A 20,159-nucleotide genomic window follows, 5' to 3' on the forward strand; every position below is an offset into this window, starting at 1 on the left:
TTGACAGGAGATTTGATCGAGGCATTCAAAATCATGAAGGATGTGGACAGAGTAGGTGGAGAGAAACTGATTGAGACCCAGAGGAGACAGATTTCAGGTGATTGGCAAAAGAGCCAAAGGTGACATGAGGAAAATCTTTTTTACCCAGCGAGTGGTTAGGATCTGGAATGCACGGCCCGAGGGGGCGGTGGAGGCAGATTCAATCATGGCCTTCGAAAGGGAACTGGAGAAGTACTTGAAAAGAAAAAATTTGCAGGGCTACGGGGGAAGGGTGGGGGAGTGGGACGAGCTGGATTGTTCTTGCAGAGAGCCAGCATGGACTCGATGGGCCACATGGCCTCCTTCTGTGATTCTATATTATGTTTTTGTTGTTATTCAACAGGAGAAGTGTAAACACTTGTGGCTGTGCAATGTTTTTAAAGTGTAATGTGTGAAACCCTGTGATACACAGAATTGATATTTTCATTTAAGAATGGATGATAGAAATCCACATGCATTGCACACACATCCTGAAAATGATTCTGGTGTAAGATTCATAAATATTTCTGATCCTTTGTTGTACAGTTGTCTGTCGCATTGTCAGCAGGTGGTTAATCCTGGTGCACTTTATGTTTAATTAAACTCTCTGAAAAGAACTAGCTACTTTTGACAGGTGGCTTTTTAATCAATCTGACTGGGCAAACCAATCTCACCAAATGGGTTTATTTATTGAAGTAATAATAATGATGAAAGATGAGAGCTAATTACAGTGGTGCAGCTGTCTGCTCCTGACCATGCAATTCACTGCTCTGTCACATTGCTGCCCACAGATGATGAATCTCCCGGTCTCTATGGGTTCCTGAATGTAATAGTCCACTCAGCCACTGGATTCAAACAAATATCAAGTAAGTCAATAAGCATTTACTGTTGCTCATGCTTAAAGCCTTTTAAGTTTCTGAATATAGAGCTCTCTCTGCTAGTTTTATAATACACATGATTCTGTCTTGGGACATCTGGAAAATGAATCAATTTTAAATTACAAATGCTAATAAATAAAAAATAATGGATGTCTGGAAAAGATTCTGACGTGGTAATCTAATTGAGGGGCTCAGGTAGATTTTATATATAATATATGTGGGTACCGGGGAGTGATTGGAAGTCAGTAATCTAATCAAGGGATTTAGATAGTCTGTTACATTATTATAATGTGCAGTTTCTTGTTGGGTTATTTTGTTTCCTTTTTTCGTGTTTTATTTTTGAAGGCTGACCATGAACACACCATCACTACAATATTAGGTCTTGTGAGCCCTTCTCCCCAATTTTTCCTCTTCAATCCTGCAGGTGTTGATTCTTGTTTGTGTACAGTTCCATACATACCAGCAATATTCTAGTATCTTACCCAAATGGCACTTTTTCATATGTAAATCTTGTGTAAGTAGGCTTTTAAACTGTGGAGGGCCTCACAACCAAATCTGGTCCTGTTCTCATCCTACGCCCACTTTCCAGTAGATTCCCAGGATAGCAATTAGGAGCAGAAACTCCAAGATGTTCACCCTGTGTAGCCCAGCAGTGACGGGCCAATTGTAGCACTTAGAATTGTGGTCTTGGCTGAGAGTGGTGACCAGGAATCAAACCTATGTCTTAGTGCTACACCTGATGATGCCTTTACCCACTGGACTATTGTGAAAGCTAATATTCCATCTTTATCTTAGGACAATAATTTGCCATTGTTCGTGTATACTACAATGTAACTCATTGGTCATTATGGACAAAACAGTCTCATTCCATAACTGTTTCTGTTGTCATCCCTCTAATTCTTTCTATATCCCTCTCTTTTTCTCTTTCATTCTTTCTGTGTCCTTTTTCAGCTGGCTCTCTTCAATTTTATTCATGCAGAGAAATATTCAGTGCTTCGTAATTTGAGAAAGATCAGTATTTAGCTTTCATGCTTTTGCCATACTGAGGTACATAGGAATCCAGCTGTGAATTGGAGAAAGTCATACAGCAGAAAGTCACATGCTATCAGGTCTCGCACTCACGGGCGCTTGGAACATTAAACTGTTGGCCAGGGAGCAATAGTGGGGAGGCTGAAAGGTGCAATTTGGAGTCATGGTTACTGGAAGACACCAGATTGAGTTGGTGTCAGATTGGGCGGAGATTGGGCTGTGATCAGGTCAGGCAGGGCAGGGGAGCTGAATAGAATTGGACATGGTTACACAAGACAAAAAAATTCTAAAAAGAAGGAAATAATGTTGAAATTTTTTTTTCATATACAGAAAGCTTAAAAAGCCTTTTTTGGTCTGGGTTTAACTTGGTAGCACGGACTCATTAGCAATGTTATAAGTTCAATACAATATTACAATCTTGTAAAAATACAATACATTATAGACACAAAACTTTTAATTATGCAAGTATAACTAAATGTTATTGGAGAGACAATGTCTTAATTCAAAATTTTTTAAAGCTAGGTTTTAAGTGGGTTTTGTTCATTTTATTTTAGTGTTGAGCCCCTCCTTACATCGTAAGAATTTTTAGGAACAGGGGATAGCCATTAGAACCAATGGCCCAACGTATTGCTGGATCGGTCCCACCTTCTCATCTCCCTCAACCCTTTCTCTCTCCAGAAACAGTTCATTTCAGTGGCTTTCTCCAGTAACACTCTCCACATTACGATTAGCCTTCTTACTTCTAACATCGTAGTTTTGAAGTTGTTTCCTTTGGTATTTGAGCCATTTGCCATGGTGAGTAATTTCTCCGGTTAAAAAAAGAGATACACAGACACGCACTTGGATCACCGTGCCCTGAGTCAGAAGGTCATATGTTCAAGACCCACTCCAGAGACATAAACACAAAATCTAGGCTGACACTCCAGTGTCGGAGGTGCCATCTTTCGGATGAGACGTTAAACTGAGGCCCTGACTGTCCTCTCAGGTGAACGTAAAAGATCCCATGGCACTATTTTGAAGAAGAGCAGGAGAGTTCTGCCCGGTGTCCTGGCTGATATTTATCGCTCAACCAACACCTAAAAAAACAGATGATTATTTTTTTTTAATTGCTGTTTGTGGGACATTGCTGTGCACAAATTGGCTGCCACATTTCCCGACATTAGAACAGTGATTACACTTCAAAAAACAACATAGAATCATAGAATCATAGAAGTTACAACATGGAAACAGGCCCTTCGGCCCAACATGTCCATGTCGCCCAGTTTATACCACTAAGCTAGTCCCAATTGCCTGCACTTGGCCCATATCCCTCTATACCCATCTTACCCATGTAACTGTCCAAATGCTTTTTAAAAGACAAAATTGTACCCGCCTCTACTACTGCCTCTGGCAGCTTGTTCCAGACACTCACCACCCTTTGAGTGAAAAAATTGCCCCTCTGGACCCTTTTGTATCTCTCCCCTCTCACCTTAAATCTATGCCCCCTCGTTATAGACTCCCCTACCTTTGGGAAAAGATTTTGACTATCGACCTTATCTATGCCCCTCATTATTTTATAGACTTCTATAAGATCACCCCTTAACCTCCTACTCTCCAGGGAAAAAAGTCTCAGTCTGTCTAACCTCTCCCTGTAAGTCAAACCATCAAGTCCCGGTAGCATCCTAGTAAATCTTTTCTGCACTCTTTCTAGTTTAATAATATCCTTTCTATAATAGGGTGACCAGAACTGTACACAGTACTCCAAGTGTGGCCTCACCAATGCCCTGTACAACTTCAACAAGACATCCCAACTCCTGCATTCAATGTTCTGACCAATGAAACCAAGCATGCCGAATGCCTTCTTCACCACCCTATCCACCTGTGACTCCACTTTCAAGGAGCTATGAATCTGTACTCCTAGATCTCTTTGTTCTATAACTCTCCCCAACGCCCTACCATTAACGGAGTAGGTCCTGGCCCGATTCGATCTACCAAAATGCATCACCTCACATTTATCTAAATTAAACTCCATCTGCCATTCATCGGCCCACTGGCCCAATTTATCAAGATCCCGTTGCAATCCTAGATAACCTTCTTCACTGTCCACAATGCCACCAATCTTGGTGTCATCTGCAAACTTACTAACCATGCCTCCTAAATTCTCATCCAAATCATTAATATAAATAACAAATAACAGCGGACCCAGCACCGATCCCTGAGGCACACCGCTGGACACAGGCATCCAGTTTGAAAAACAACCCTCTACAACCACCCTCTGTCTTCTGTCGTCAAGCCAATTTTGTATCCAATTGGCTACCTCACCTTGGATCCCATGAGATTTAACCTTATGTAACAACCTACCATGCGGTACCTTGTCAAATGCTTTGCTGAAGTCCATGTAGACCACGTCTACTGCACAGCCCTCATCTATCTTCTTGGTTACCCCTTCAAAAAACTCAATCAAATTCGTGAGACATGATTTTCCTCTCACAAAACCATGCTGACTGTTCCTAATTAGTCCCTGCCTCTCCAAATGCCTGTAGATCCTGTCCCTCAGAATACCCTCTAACAACTTACCCACTACAGATGTCAGGCTCACTGGTCTGTAGTTCCCAGGCTTTTCCCTGCCGCCCTTCTTAAACAAAGGCACAACATTTGCTACCCTCCAATCTTCAGGCACCTCACCTGTAGCGGTGGATGATTCAAATATCTCTGCTAGGGGACCCGCAATTTCCTCCCTAACCTCCCATAACGTCCTGGGATACATTTCATCAGGTCCCGGAGATTTATCTACCTTGATGCGCGTTAAGACTTCCAGCACCTCCCTCTCTGTAATATGTACACTCCTCAAGACATCACTATTTATTTCCCCAAGTTCCCTAACATCCATGCCTTTCTCAACCGTAAATACCGATGTGAAATATTCATTCAGGATCTCACCCATTTCTTGTGGTTCCGCACATAGATGACCTTGTTGATCCTTAAGAGGCCCTACTCTCTCCCTAGTTACCCTTTTGCCCTTTATGTATTTGTAGAAGCTCTTTGGATTCACCTTTGCCTGATCTGCCAAAGCAATCTCATATCCCCTTTTTGCCCTCCTGATTTCTCTCTTAACTCTACTCCGGCAATCTCTATACTCTTCAAGGGATCCACTTGATCCCAGCTGCCTATGCATGTCATATGCCTCCTTCTTCTTTTTGACTAGTGCCTCAATCTCCCGAGTCATCCAAGGTTCCCTACTTCTACCAGCCTTGCCCTTCACTTTATAAGGAATGTGCTTACCCTGAACCCTGGTTAACACACTTTTGAAAGCCTCCCACTTACCAGACGTCCCTTTGCCTGCCAACAGACTCTCCCAATCAACTTCTGAAAGTTCCTGTCTAATACCATCAAAATTGGCCTTTCCCCAATTTAGAATTTTAACTTTTGGGCCAGACCTATCCTTCTCCATAGCTATCTTAAAACTAATGGAATTATGATCACTTGTCCCAAAGTGATCCCTCACCAACACTTCTGTCACCTGCCCTTCCTTATTTCCCAAGAGGAGGTCAAGTTTTGCCCCCTCTCTAGTCGGGCCATCCACATACTGAATGAGAAATTCCTCCTGAATACACTCAACAAATTTCTCTCCATCCAAGCCCCTAATGCTATGGCTGTCCCAGTCAATGTTGGGAAAGTTAAAGTCCCCTACTATTACCACCCTATTTTTCTTGCAGCTGTCTGTAATCTCCTTACATATTTGCTCCTCAATTTCCCGTTGACTATTTGGGGGTCTGTAGTACAATCCTATCAAAGTGATCTCTCCCTTCTTATTTTTCAGTTCTACCCATATAGACTCAGTGGGCGAACCCTCGGATATATCCCCTCTCACTACTGCCGTGATGTTCTCCCTAATCAAGAACGCAACTCCCCCTCCTCTCTTACCTCCTGCTCTATCTTTCCTATAGCATCTGTACCCTGGAACATTGAGCTGCCAGTCCTGCCCCTCCCTTATCCATGTTTCAGTAATAGCTATAACATCCCAGTCCCATGTACCCATCCATGCCCTGAGTTCATCTGCCTTGCCCATCAGACTTCTTGCATTGAAATAAATGCAGTTTAATCTAGACTTCCCTTGGTCTTTGCCCTGCTTTCTCAGACCATCTGTCCGGTCATGTTCTGTACACTCTCCCTTACTGCCTTTTGTTTCTGTCACCATTTTATTTCCCACTGACTTCCTGGAAAGCGTTTGGGACATGCTGAGGTTATGAACGACTCTGTATAAATACAAGTCTTTCTTTGGGACATCCTGAGGTGCTGTATCATTTTAGGTATACCACAGGACAAGGCCATTCGGCCTATCGTGCCTGTGCCGGTTCTTTGAAAGAGCTATCCCATTAGTGTCACTCCCCTGCTCTTTCCCCAGAGTCCTGTAAATTTTTTCCCTTCAATTTTTTTTCATTCGTTCAGGGGAAGTGGGCGTCGCTGGCAAAGCCGGCATTTATTGCCCATCCCTAATTGCACCTGAGAAGCTGGTGGTGAGCCGCCGCCTTGAACCACTGCAGTCCATCTGGTGAAGGTTCTCCCATGGTGCTGTTAGGAAGGGAGTTCCAGGATTTTGACCCAGCGACGATGAAGGAACGGCGATATATTTCCAAGTCGGGATGGTGTGTGACTTGGAGGGGAAAGTGTAGGTGGTGTTGTTCCCATGTGCCTGCTGCCCTTGTCCTTCTAGGTGGTAGAGGTCGCGGGTTTGGGAGGTGCTGTCGAAGAAGCCTTGGCGAGTTGTTGCAGTGCATCCTGTGGATGGTACACACTGCGGCCACTGTGCGTGCGGGATGAAGGGAGTGAATGTTTACGGTGGTGGATGGGGTGCCAATCAAGTGGGCTGCTTTGTCCTGGATGGTTTTGAGCTTCTTGAGTGTTGTTGGAGCTGCAGTCATCCAGGCAAGTGGAGAGTATTCCATCACACTCCCGAATTGTGCCTTGTAGATGATGGAAAGGCTTTGGGGAGTCACGAGGTGAGTCACTCGCCGTAGAATATCCAGCCTCTGACCTGCGCTTAGAGTCATAGAGTTATACAGCACGGATAGAGGCCCTTCAGCCCATCGTGTCCGCGCCGGCCATCAGCCCTGTCTACTCTAATCCCATATTCCAGCATTTGGTCCGTAGCCTTGTATGCTATGGCATTTCAAGTGCTCATCCAAATGCTTCTTGAATGTTGTGAGGGTTCCTGCCTCCACAACCCTTTCAGACAGTGAGTTCCAGACTCCAACCACCCTCTGGGTGAAAAAGTTCTTTCTCAAATCCCCTCTAAACCTCCCGCCTTTTACCTTGAATCTATGTCCCCTTGTTATAGAACCCTCAACGAAGGGAAAAAGCTCCTTAGTATCCATCCTATCTATGCCCCTCATAATTTTGTACACCTCAATCATGTCCCCCCTCAGCCTCCTCTGCTCCAAGGAAAACAAACCCAATCTTCCCAGTCTCTCTTCATAGCTGAAGCGCTCCAGCCCTGGTAACATCCTGGTGAATCTCCTCTGCACCCTCACCAAAGCGATCACATCCTTCCTGTAGTGTGGCGACCAGAACTGCACACAGTACTCCAGCTGTGGCCTAACCAGTGTTTTATACAGCTCCATCATAACCTCCTTGCTCTTATATTCTATGCCTCGGCTAATAAAGGCAAGTATCCCATATGCCTTCTTTACCACCTTATCTACCTGTTCCGCCGCCTTCAGGGATCTGTGAACTTGCACACCAAGATCCCTCTGACCCTCTGTCTTGCTTAGGGTCCTCCCATTCATTGTGTATTCCCTTGCCTTGTTAGTCCCTCCAAAGTGCATCACCTCGCACTTTTCCGGGTTAAATTCCATTTGCCACTGTTCCGCCCATCTGACCAACCCACAGTATTTATGTGGCTGGTCCAGTTAAGTTTCTGGTCAATGTTGACCCCTAGGAAGTTGATGGTGGGGGATTCGGCGATGGTAATGTTGTTGAATGTCAAGGGGAGGTGGTTAGACTCCCTCTTGCTGGAGATGTTCATTGCCTGGCACTTGTCTGGCGTGACTGTTACTTGCCACTTATCAGCCCAAGCCTGGATGTTGTCCAGGTCTTGCTGCATGCGGGCACGGACTGCTTCATTATCTGAGGGGTTGCGAATGGAACTGAACACTGTGCAATCATCAGCGAACATCCCCATTTCTGACCTTATGATGGAGGAAAGGTCATTGATGAAGCAACTGAAGATGGTTGGGCCAAGGACACTGCCCTGAGGAACTCCTGCAGCAATGTCCTGGGGCTGAGATGATTGGCCTCCAACAACCACTACCATCTTCCTTTGTGCTAGGTATGACTCCAGCCACTGGAGAGTTTTCCCCCTGATTCCCATTGACTTCAACTTTACGAGGGCTCCTTGGTGCCACACTCGAGCAAATGCTGCCTTGATGTCAAGGGCAGTCACTCTCACCTCACCTCTGGAATTCAGCTCTTTTGTCCATGTTTGTGATGAGGTCTGGAGCCGAGTGATCCTGGCGGAACCCAAACTGAGCATCGGTGAGCAGGTTATTGGTGAGTAAGATAGCACTGTCGACGACCCCTTCCATCACTTTGCTGATGATTGAGAGTAGTCTGATGGGGCAGTAATTGGCCGGATTGGATTTGTCCTGCTTTTTGTGGACAGGACATACCTGGACAATTTTCCACATTGTCGGGTAGATGCCGGTGTTGTAGCTGTACTGGAACAGCTTGGCTGGAGGCGCAGCTACTTCTGGAGCACAAGTCTTTAGCACTACGGGATGTTGTCGAGGCCCATAGCCTTTGTTGTAACCAGTAATATTTATTCATCCAGTTCCCTTTTAAAAGTTACTATTCAAACTGCTTCCACCACCCTTTCAGGCAGTGCATTCCAGATGGGCAAATCAAATTGGCAAAAGTAGTTTGGAGGATGAGTTAATGGAATGCATTTGAGACAATTTCCTAGAACAATACAGTGTGGAACCAACCAGGGAATAGGCTATTTTAGATCTTGTCTTGTGTAATGAGACAGGTTTAATTAGTGATCTCATAGTACCTCATAGTTGTTTAAAAAGGGAGAAAGGGATAGACCGAATCATGACAGGCCAGTCACCCTAACCTCGATGGGCAAATTATTGGAAACAATAATTCTGAGGGACAGTATTAATCGGAGTGGATGTCCACAGATCCCTGAAGGTCGCAGGGCAGGTCGATATGGTGGTTAAGACGGAATACGGGATACTTTCCTTTATTAGCCGAGACACAGAATATAAGAGCAGGAGATTATGCGAGAACTGTATAAAACACTGGTTCGGCTACAGCTTGAGTACTGTGTACAGTTCTGGTCACCACATTGCAGGAAAGATGTGATTGCACTAGAGAGGGTACAGAGAAGATTTACGAGGATGTTGCCAGGAGTGGAGAATTTTAGCTATGTGGAAAGATTGGATCGGCTGGGGTTTTCTGTTGAACAAAGGAGGCTGAGGGGAGATTTAATTGAGGTGTATAAAATTATGAGGGGCCCAGATCGAGTGGATAGGGAGGACCTATTTCCCTTAGCAGAGGGGTCAGTGATGAGAGGACATAGATTTAAAGTAATTCGTGGAAGGATTAGAGGGGAGCTGAGGAGAAATTTTTTTACCCAGAGGATGGCGGGGGTCTGGAACTCACTGCCTGAAAGGGTGGTAGAGGCAGAAACCCTCAACTCATTTAAAAAATACTTGGATGTGCACTTGAAGTGCCGTAACCTGCAGGGCTATGGACCAAGTGCTGGAAAGTGGGATTAAGCTGGATCGCTCTTTTTCAACCGGCACGGACACGATGGGCCGAATGGCCTCCTTCTCTGCTGTACCTTTCTATGATCATTACAACTCGCTGCGTAAAAAGATGTTTCCTCATGTCGCCTCTGGCTGTTTTGCCAATTACCTTAAATCTGTGTTCTCTGGTTACCGACCCTTCTGCCACTGGAAACAGTTTCTCCTTATTTACTCTATCAAAACCATTCATAATTTTGAATATCTCTATCAAATCTCCCCTTAACTTTCTCTGTTCCAAGGAGAACAACCCCAGCGTCTCCAGTCTCTCACATAACTGAAGTCCCTCATCCCTGGTACCATTCTAGTAAATCTCCTCTGCACCCTCTCTAAGGCCTTGACATCCTTCCTAAAGTGTGGTGCCCAGAATTGAACACAATACTCCAGCTGAGGCCTAACCAGTGTTTTATAAAGGTTTAGCATAACTTCCTTTCTTTTGTACTCTGTGCCTCTATTAATAAAGCCCAGGATCCCAATTGCTTTTTTAAACAGCCTTCTCAACTTGTCCTGCCACCTTCAAAGATTTGTGTACATAAACCCCCAGGTCTCTCTGTCCTGCACTCCCTTTAAAATTGTACCATTTAGTTTATATTGCCTCGCCTCATTCTTCCCACCAAAATGCATCACTTCACACTTCTCTGCATTAAATTTCATCTGCCCTGTGTCTGCCCATTTCACCAGTCTGTCTATGTCCTCCTGAAGTCTGTTACTATTCTCCACATTGTTTACTACATTTCCAAGTTTCTCTTGTGTTGTATCCTGTAGCCGAGAGCCATTTAGTTCATATCCCCACTGTTGAGTTCCCATTCTCATTACCTTGCGTTTATCCACTTTAAATGCTATTGGCCACTCATGGCCACCTTGATCTATCTTTATCCCTTTGTGTTTACTTTGCCCGTTCCCTACTGTTTGAACCCTCCACCCTCCTACTTGGTTGTCATCTGCAAACTGCGACAGCTTTGTTGGTGTCCCCAATTCCAAATCATTTATATATTCAGCAGTGGTCTCTGTAATGCCCTGCTTGTGATCCCTTGTGGTGTCAATGCAGCTACATTGACAGCTACTTTCTTCCTTGCATCATGCTACCTGTAGCTTTATACTTTAAGAACAATTTATTTTTTGCCCTATTCCCCACATTATTCCAGTGTTCCCCACAACGGTCTTTTCCCTCTGCTACCCTTTCTCCCTTGTGCTATGTACCTGTTCTGTATTCCGTGTATAGTGTTTCTAAACATGATCTACATTTTCATTGTTTTTCCCCTCAAACAGCACTGACTAATACAGTTTTCTAAGCTCACTTCTCACATTCTAAAAATTTGCCTTTTTAAAGTTGAAAGTTTCTATTTTACTCATTCTCTTTTCTATCATAAGGCTAACCTTAAACTCAATCACGTTGTGGTCTCTGTCGTCAAGGTGTTCTCTGACTTGCCCTAACATCTCCTGATTGTCACTCATCATCATGTGCAATAACGTTCCTGCTTGAATGGGTTCCTTGACCAATTGTTCCAAGTAACAGACGAGTATTGTGTCCAGGATCATGTTTTCATTCTCCTTGTCCCCCTTTTGATTTCCCAACCTATCCCTGGTAAATTGAAGTGGCACAGCTGCATCTGTCCCTATGAATGCTTCGCTTATTTGACTATAAGCATACTAAATGCATACCAATAATAGTAGATAATCAAGGGGCAAAGGGAGGGAGGATCTAAAAACAATCACTATCACGAGAGAAAAACTAACAGGGGGGCTGACAAGTCCCCTGGACCTGATGGCTTGCATCCAAGGGTTTTAAAAGAAGTGGCTACAGAGATAGTGGATGCATTGTTCGTAATCTTCCAAAATTCACTAGGTTCTGGAAAGGTCCCAGCGGATTGGAAAACCGCAAATATAACGCCCCTATTCAAGAAGGGAGGGAGACAGAAAGCAGGTAACTATAGACCAGTTAGCCTAACATCTGTCATTGGGAAAATGCTAGAATCCATTATTAAGAAAGTAGTTGCAGGACATTTAGAGACTCATAATAAAATCAAGGAGAGTCAACATGTTCAATGAAAGGGAAATCGTATTTGATAAATTTATTAGAGTTCTTTGAGGAAGTAACGGGCAGGGTGGATAAAGGGGAACCAGTAGATGTAGTGTATTTGGATTTCCAAAAGGCATTTGATAAGGTGCCACATAAAAGATTACTGCACAAGATAAGAGCTCATGGAGTTGGGGATAATATACTGGCATGGATAGAGGATTGGTTAACTACAGAAAACAAAGAGTCGGGATAAAAGGGTCATTTTCAAAATGGCAATCTGTAACTAGTGGGGTGCCGCAGGACTCAGTGCTGGGGCCTCAACTATTTACAATATATATCAATGACTTGGATGAAGGAACAGAGTGTCTTGTGGCCAAATTTGCTGCTGATACAAAGATAGGTGAAAAGCAAGTTGTGAGGAGGACACAAAGTGTTTGCAAAGGGATATAGACAGGTTAAGGGAATGGGCACAAATTTAACAGATGGAATATAATGTGGGAAAATGTGAAATCATCCACTTTGGTAGGAAGAATAAAAAAGCAAAATATTATATAAATGGATAAAGACAACAGAATGCAGTGGTACAGAGGGATATGGGTTTCCTTGTACATGAAACACAAAAAGTTAGCATACAGGTGCAGCAGGCAATTGGGAAGGCAAATGGAATATTGGCCTTTATTTCAAGGGGGATGGAGTATAAAAGCAGGGAAATCTAGTTACAACTGTACAGGGTGCTGGTGAGACCACACCTAGAGTACTGCGTACAGTTCTGGTCCCCTTATTTAAGGAAGGACATATTTGCATTGGAGGCAGTTCAGAGAAGGTTCACTAGGTTGATTCTGAGGAAAGATTGAGCAGGTTGGGCCTATACTCACTGGAGTTTAGAAGAATGAGAGGAGATCTTATTGAAACATATAAGATTCTGAGGGGACTCGATCGGGTAGATGCTGAGAGGATTTTTCCCCTCATAGGGGAATCCAGAACTGGGGGGCATAGTCTCAGAATAAGGGGTCACCTATTTAAGACGGAGATGAGGAGAAATTTCTTCTCTGAGTTGTGAACCTTTGGAATTCTTTACCCCAAAGAGCGGTGGAGGCTGAGTCATTGAATATATTCAAGGCTGAGTTAGACAAATTTTTAATCAGCAAGGGAGTCAAATGATATGGGGAAAAGGCGGGAAAGTGGAGTTGAGGTAAAAATCAGATCAGCCATGATCTCATTGAATGATGGAGCAGGCTCGAGGGGCCGAATGGCCTACTCCTGCTCCTATCTCTTATGTTCTTAAGTTATAAAGTTCTTGGCCCAGTCTCTCCTCCTGTGCTGGTGGTCTCTAACAAACATCCATCGTTACTTACCTTCTCCTCATATCTCTCATCTCTATCGACAGGCTTCCCACCTTATCTGTACCCCGGCCAGATAGATCCATATCCTTTAAAATCAACAACAACTTGAATTTATATCGTGCCTTTAATGTAAAAACATGTCCAAAGGCACTTCATAAATAGGTGAAATGAAATCAGTCGCTGAGCCAGGAAGGGAGAGATTAGGAAGCGTGGCTGAGAGCTTGGTCAAAGAGGTGGGTCTTAAGGAGGGTTTTAAAGGTGGAGAGGCAAACAGATTAGAGAGGGAGTAGGACAGAGGCACATAAAACCTCTGCTAGCAATGGGAGGCAAAGAGAAGGGGGAGATGCACAGAAGGCTGAATGGAGCTTTCAGAAGGGGATATAGAACTGGAGGAGATTGTAGAGATGGAGTGGGGCAAGACCATGGAGGGAATTTTAGATGAGGAAAAGGATTTTGAATTTAATGCGTTGGGAGATGCAACACAGGACGACATGCATGCTAAACAGCAGAAGCAACATGCTGTGGACAGAACTAAGCGATTCCACAACCAACGGATCAGATCAAAGCTCTGCAGTCCTGCTGCATCCAGTCGTGAATGGTGGTGGACAATTAAACAACTAACGGGAGGAGGAGGCTCTGTAAACATCCCCATCCTCAATGATAGCAGAGTCCAGCATGTGAGTGCAAAAGACAAGGCTGAAGCATTAGCAATCATCTTCAGCCAGAAGTGCAGAATAGATGATCCATCTCTGCCTCCTCCCGATATCCCCACCATCACAGAAGCCAGTCTTCAGCCAATTCGATTCACTCCACGTGATATCAAGAAACGGCTGAGTGCACTGGATACAACAAGGGCTATGGGCCCTGACAACATCCTGGCTGTAATGCTGAAGACTAATGCTCCAGAACTAGCCACACCTCTAGCCAAACTGTTCCAGTACAGCTACAACATTGGCATCTACCCGACAAAGTGGCAAATTGCCCAGGTATGTCCTGTCCACAAAAAGCAGGACAAATCCAATCCGGCCAATTACCTCCCCATCAGCCTACTCTCAATCATCAGCAAAGTGATGGAAGGTGTCGTTGACAGTGCTATCAAGCGGCACTTACTCACCAATAATCTGCTCACCGATGCTCAGTTTGGGTTCCGCCAGGACCACTCGGCTCCAGACCTCATTACAGCCTTAGTCCAAACATGGACAAAAGAGCTGAATTCCAGAGGTGAGGTGAGAGTGACTGCCCTTGACATCAAGGCAGCATTTGACCGAGTGTGGCACCAAGGAGCCCTAGTAAAATTGAAGTCAATGGGAATCGGGGTGGGGGGGAAACTCTCCAGTGGCTGGGGTCATACCTAGCACAAAGGAAGATTGTTGCTGAAGGAGTTCCTCAGGGCAGTGTCCTAGGCCCAACCATCTTCAGCTTCTTCATCAATGACCTTCCCTCCATCATAAGGTCAGAAATGGGGATGTTTATTGATGATTGCACAGAGTTCAGTTCCATTCACAATCCCTCAGATAATGAAGCAGTCCATGCCTGCATGGAGCAAGACCTGGACAACATCCAGGCTTGGGCTGATAAGTGGCAAGTAACATTCGCGCCAGACAAGTGCCAGGCAATGACCATCTCCAACAAGAGAGAATCTAACCACCTCTCCTTGTCATTCCTATCGCCGAATCCCCCACCATCAACATCTTGGGGGTCATCATTGACCAGAAACTTAACTGGACCAGCCACATAAATACTGTGGCTACAAAAGCAGGTCAGAGGCTGGGTATTCTGCGGCAAGTGACTCACCTCCTGACTCCCAAAGCCTTTCCACCATCTACAAAGCACAAGTCAGGAGTGTGATGGAATACTCTCCACTTGCCTGGATGAGTGCAGCTCCAACAACTCTCAAGAAGCTCGACACCATCCAAGATAAAGCAGCCCGCTTGATTAGCACCCCATCCACCACCCTAAACATTCACTCATTCCACCACCGGCGCACAGTGGCTGCAGTGTGTACCATCCACAGGATGCACTGCAGCAACTCGCCAAGGCTTCTTCGACAGCACCTCCCAAACCCACGACCTCTACCACCTAGAAGGACAAGGGCAGCAGGCACATGGGAACAACACCACCTGCACGTTCCCCTCCAAGTCACGCATCATCCCAACTTGGAAATATATCATCGTTCCTTCATCGTCACTGGGTCAAAATCCTGGAACTCCCTATCTAACAGCGCTGTGGGAGAACCTTCACCACACGGACTGCAACGGTTCAAGAAGGCAGCTCACCACCACCTTCTCAAGGGCAATTAGGGATGGGCAATAAATGCCGGCCGCGCCAGCGATGCCCACATCCCATGAACGAATAAAAAAAAAAGATGGCAGAGGATGGAGAGGCAGTGTAGGTCGGTGACATGGGGGTGATGGATAGGTGGAATGTAGTGTGTAATAGAATTTAGCCAGCAGAAGTCTGGCCAAGGTGAAGTTTATGACAGTTGGACGATGGGAGGCCGGCAAGGTGAGCGTTTCAATGGTTGATGGATTGAGATAGGGGCTGAGGTGGAAATAAGAAGTCTTGGTGGGGGATAGAATGTGGGGTTTAAAGCTCAGCACAGGTCCAAAAAGGATTCCCAGGATGCTAAGATTACAAATGGGCTGGTTCAGCCTGAGAGTGTGGTCAGGGAAGGGGATGGAATCAGTGGCAAGGGAGTGGAGTTTGTAGCAGGTTTGTAGATGGTTCCAGTCTTCTTTCACATGAAGGGAAACACACCCGTCCCAGTTTGTCTTTTCTATCTCTCTGAAGTAATCTGTATCCCTGCACATTTGCACAGTGTTTATCATTGTTGTAATGGCAATGACATTCTGGCCCTGGTACAAAGAAGGGCAAATAAGCTAATAAATGAGATTGTGCACCTGTGCTATGAGGAAAAACTACATGATATTAGAGATGTTTAGACTGGGGTAAAATGTCAGCTTAATGGCAACTTTATTGAGGTAGTTCAGATCTTGAAGTGAATAGATAAAGTGGGTCCCAAAGAGATATGCAATATTAACACAACATGAATTCAAACTTAAGAGGACAAAAGATGAATATACAGTTAAGATCTAACTTCGTCATGTGCTGGATATGTAAAATAGCCCACCAAAAGGCAACAAAAGCAGACAACATTATAAATTTTAAGAAAGTGATGGGTAAAGTTTTGGCAGCTCGGGCTCGAAGGGTGAGAGAGATAAAGTGCGGTCTGAGTCTTTGACCTTTTAAGGCTCACTGAATGTAAATAGTCTGTTCCAATCCTGTACAGTCCTCTGTTCCTAAGGCCTTAGATATATGGGGGAGGGGGAGAAATTGGATTAGTTAAGTGCAGCTACTAATGTGTTATGGATAACCATTGTCTCTGGAGCTTGCACGATTCCTGTAAGGAATCAGGGAAGGAAATTCTTAAAGTTCTCCTGAAATTGGCCACAATTTGCCTCCATTTTGCCTTCCCCAGGAGTTTGCACTGCTCGCAACTGGAGAGGGTGGTGCCTGAGGTTGCACTGTATAATGGGTATCGTGAGAATTGGTGGGCCTGACTGGCTTTTCTCTCTTTTCATGTTTGTAATCTGTTTTGCAACTCACTGTACCAACAGTGTTTCATTTAACAGGCAGCACTTCTTATCCAGACAGCTTGTGTAATTATTATTTATAGATTTATTTTTCTTGTTTTTGAACAGATTTATACTGTACATTAGAAGTAGATTCATTTGGCTACTTTGTGAACAAGGCAAAGACAAGAGTCTACAGAGACACAACGGAACCAAACTGGAATGAGGTGGGTCTTCATGTGCACATATTGGACCCCTGTCCATATTGACTGACTAGAACTGACTATTCCATCTGACTGCAGTGGCATGCATGCAGTTTTCCTCCATTTCCCAGGAAAGAAGGCAGGCAGGTGACCTGTGACTGTCTTTTGAATCTTTGAGAGTAAAACAGCACCGTTTTTCTTCCGAGTCTTGCCTGCCTCACTGTGAGGAAACATCTGGTTCCCACTCTGTGTATTCCCTGGAGACTTGACCCACCGTTTGCTGAGCCAAGTCTGCCTGTCAGTCCGTATGATTCAGTGCATTGCTGGACATGGTGGCTGAGAAGCTCCCTGATGGGCAGCTTGGTGAATGTACTGTGTGGTGCAGTGCCAGGATTGGATCCGATCTGTGCTGTGTAAACAGATCTCAACCATTGGGCCTCTGCAGTTGTACTCTGTACCTGGGCTAGGGAGGATTAAAATTAGCCAGGGTTCTTGTTCCTGATCAATTGCCCGGGCTCTTGTATGAATAATATAATTTTTGGACTCTGTATGGGGCTTGGGTGGAGGGAGGGGGGCCTTCCTAAAAATTGGAAGAGTAATAAAAGAAATGATATTGTGAATAATAGGGCCATAGTTGGATAAGGAGAGAGTGCAGGGTGAAGAAAACTGGTTTTAAAAAAATCTCCCTGATGACCCTACTGAATGTGTTGAGAATAGTCTGTTTATGCAACAGTTAGTGTATAAAAGTGAATATTTACTAATTATTGGAATGTCTCATGATTGATGACATTGGAACTTGAAAAAATGACCTCGTTTTCATTTTGAAATTTTTAAATCCCTGTAAGCGTGTAACGATACTCGGACATGAAAGAGCCGGTGAATTTATAATCTCTCCTTATCCAGGTTTGTTCTGCCCGGAATAATGACACTATATATGTTGGTATATAATATGTATCTTGACCTTTTAATTTACTTTTCATTTATCTGTACAGTTTTAGAAAAAGCAGATTTTTAAAGAAAGAGCTTGTGGAACATTTTATGCATTATTAGGAATTCTTGGGAAATAATTTGATGTTACATGACTTGAAGTAAGGCATAAAAAATTAGAATTGTTATAAGATGGCTAACAGGAGCTTCCCGCAAAGGGCCAATGAGTTTATCCAGTGAGTAGCTGTCCATACTTCCTGCTGGATATATATGTATATGGACAAAATTGAGCTCAGTTGTGATGCATTTCCCAGTAAATTTCCTGCCAACTGGTTGTTTCGGCTCACACATAAAGAATGGCCAAGGTACCAGTCCACCACCCTAAACATTCACTCCCTTCACCACCGGTACACAGTAACTGCAGTGTGTACCATTTACAAGATGCACTGCAGCAACTCGCCAAGGCTTCTTCGACAGCACCTCCCAAACCCGCGACCTCTACCACCTAGAAGGACAAGGGCAGCAGGCACATGGGAACAACACCGCCTGCACGTTCCCCTCCAAGGCATACACCATTCCGACTTGGAAATATATCACCATTACTTCATCGTCGCTGGGTCAAAATCCTGCAACTCCCTCCCTAACAGCACTGTGGGAGAACTGTCACCACATGGACTGCAGTGGTTCAAGAAGGCGGCTCACCACCACCTTCTCAAGGGCAATTAGGGATGGGCAATAAATGCCGGCCTCGCCAGCGACACCCACATCCCATGAACGAATAAAAAAAAATGCCTTCAGGAGAGGAGGGCGAGGGAGAAAAAGATGAGAACAAAAATGGTGGTTTACTGGCTAATTTACACCATATCGTGTGACAGTGAACCGTACAACCCAAAAGGTCCCCACCAGAGCAGCAATAGGGGTTGCTCAAATTGACCTCAGTGACAAGGCAGGGAAGTAGCAAGAGGAAAATATAGGTCAGAAAATTAGCCACAAAGGAAGGAGGAAAAAAAAGGCTCCAAATGCTGGTAAATACATAATGGGTCAGACAGCACCTCAGGTAACACTTTGGGAGGGAAGTGAAGAGTTTTGATTTAAAACGTTAACCTGCCTTTTCTGTTTATAGATGCTGATGCTTTGTATTTCAACATTTACTGTTACTGTGGTTGGGATAAATCTGTACAATCCCTTTCATTTGTTTTATGCTCTGGTTTTAATTAACTTCAACAAAGGCAATTAATGAAGTATTCAGAGACTCATTTGTTTATTTTAATTTAGTGTTCAGAACCACTTATTTTGCCTTGGAAACTGCCATGTGCCTCAGGGACAGTACTTTGGGTTATTCAGATGCTGATATTTGAAGGAAAGGGAAGCCTTGGGATATGGGCAACACAAATATTTGTTGGTCAACCCTAGTTGCCCTAAGAGTGTTGAGTGTCAACTACATAAAGATTGTGGGATTGGAGTCACTTGTAGGCCAGACAGGGCTGAGGTGGTAGGTTCCCTTCCCTTGGGTTTTTACAACAATCCAACAGCTTTCATGGTAATTTAGTTCAAAGTTCTCTCCCATTCTACATTTTTCCTCTCTCTAACTTTCTTTCCTGCCCTCCCCTTCCCTTGTGATGGTGTTGAATTGTTGCTAGGGCAGAGTTTCACAATGCCAGTCACCCTTCCATACCTCACCCAAGTAGCAATTACCCATGTATGTGTCTTGGCATTGAATGTCAGTAGGCTATTTGACCACACTGAGCCTAATCCTGTCTTCATTCACCAGTCACATACAGGCATTACCAGGGGGGTTCGATCGTGATCAAAAGTACGAACATTGACCCAAGGCCCACAAAGGCCAATTGTAGTTCCCCTGCCACTGCCCCAGTTGAGCACAAACAAGGAATCGAACCTGGGACATTCCTGTTCTGTATGACTCAACTGTTAACTGGATAAACTCATTCAGTCATTGTGGGGGTCTTCCCCATTCTGTACAGAAAAATAATAGACTCACCATTGATTTATTTACTATGCCTGTAAATTTTATGACTGATCTCGAGACCTTAAGTTGGGCCTTTCTCACCACTATAATGATATCCTTTTCTGTCCCTGAGCTGCTCATTGAATTTAGAGCTAGCACACCGTGCTACATGCTGAGGATGCAGATTTCTAAGCCTGCAGGGTCGTTTCCTCGGTCACATTGTTGTCAGGTGGATATGAGATTGGGCCCCCGTTTTTTACCATGGGTCCTCTCTGTCGGTGATGTCACCAGAGTAGCCTAGTAAGGAGGGAGACCCAGCTCAGAGGACACCATGGTGGCAATAACACTGATATTACCAAAAAAACATTCAATAAAATTGTGGTGAGAATATTATGTTCTTATGTCAAATAAGGAAG

General features: G+C 44.4%; 1 pseudogene; it reads left to right on the forward strand.

Moving 5' to 3' along the window:
* LOC137341921 (breakpoint cluster region protein-like) overlaps positions 1 to 20,159 on the forward strand; it is a 743,894-nt pseudogene that overhangs the window by 570,392 nt on the left and 153,343 nt on the right.

The sequence above is a fragment of the Heptranchias perlo genome, chromosome 25 (assembly GCF_035084215.1).
Source record: "Heptranchias perlo isolate sHepPer1 chromosome 25, sHepPer1.hap1, whole genome shotgun sequence".
Lineage (NCBI taxonomy): Eukaryota > Metazoa > Chordata > Chondrichthyes > Hexanchiformes > Hexanchidae > Heptranchias > Heptranchias perlo.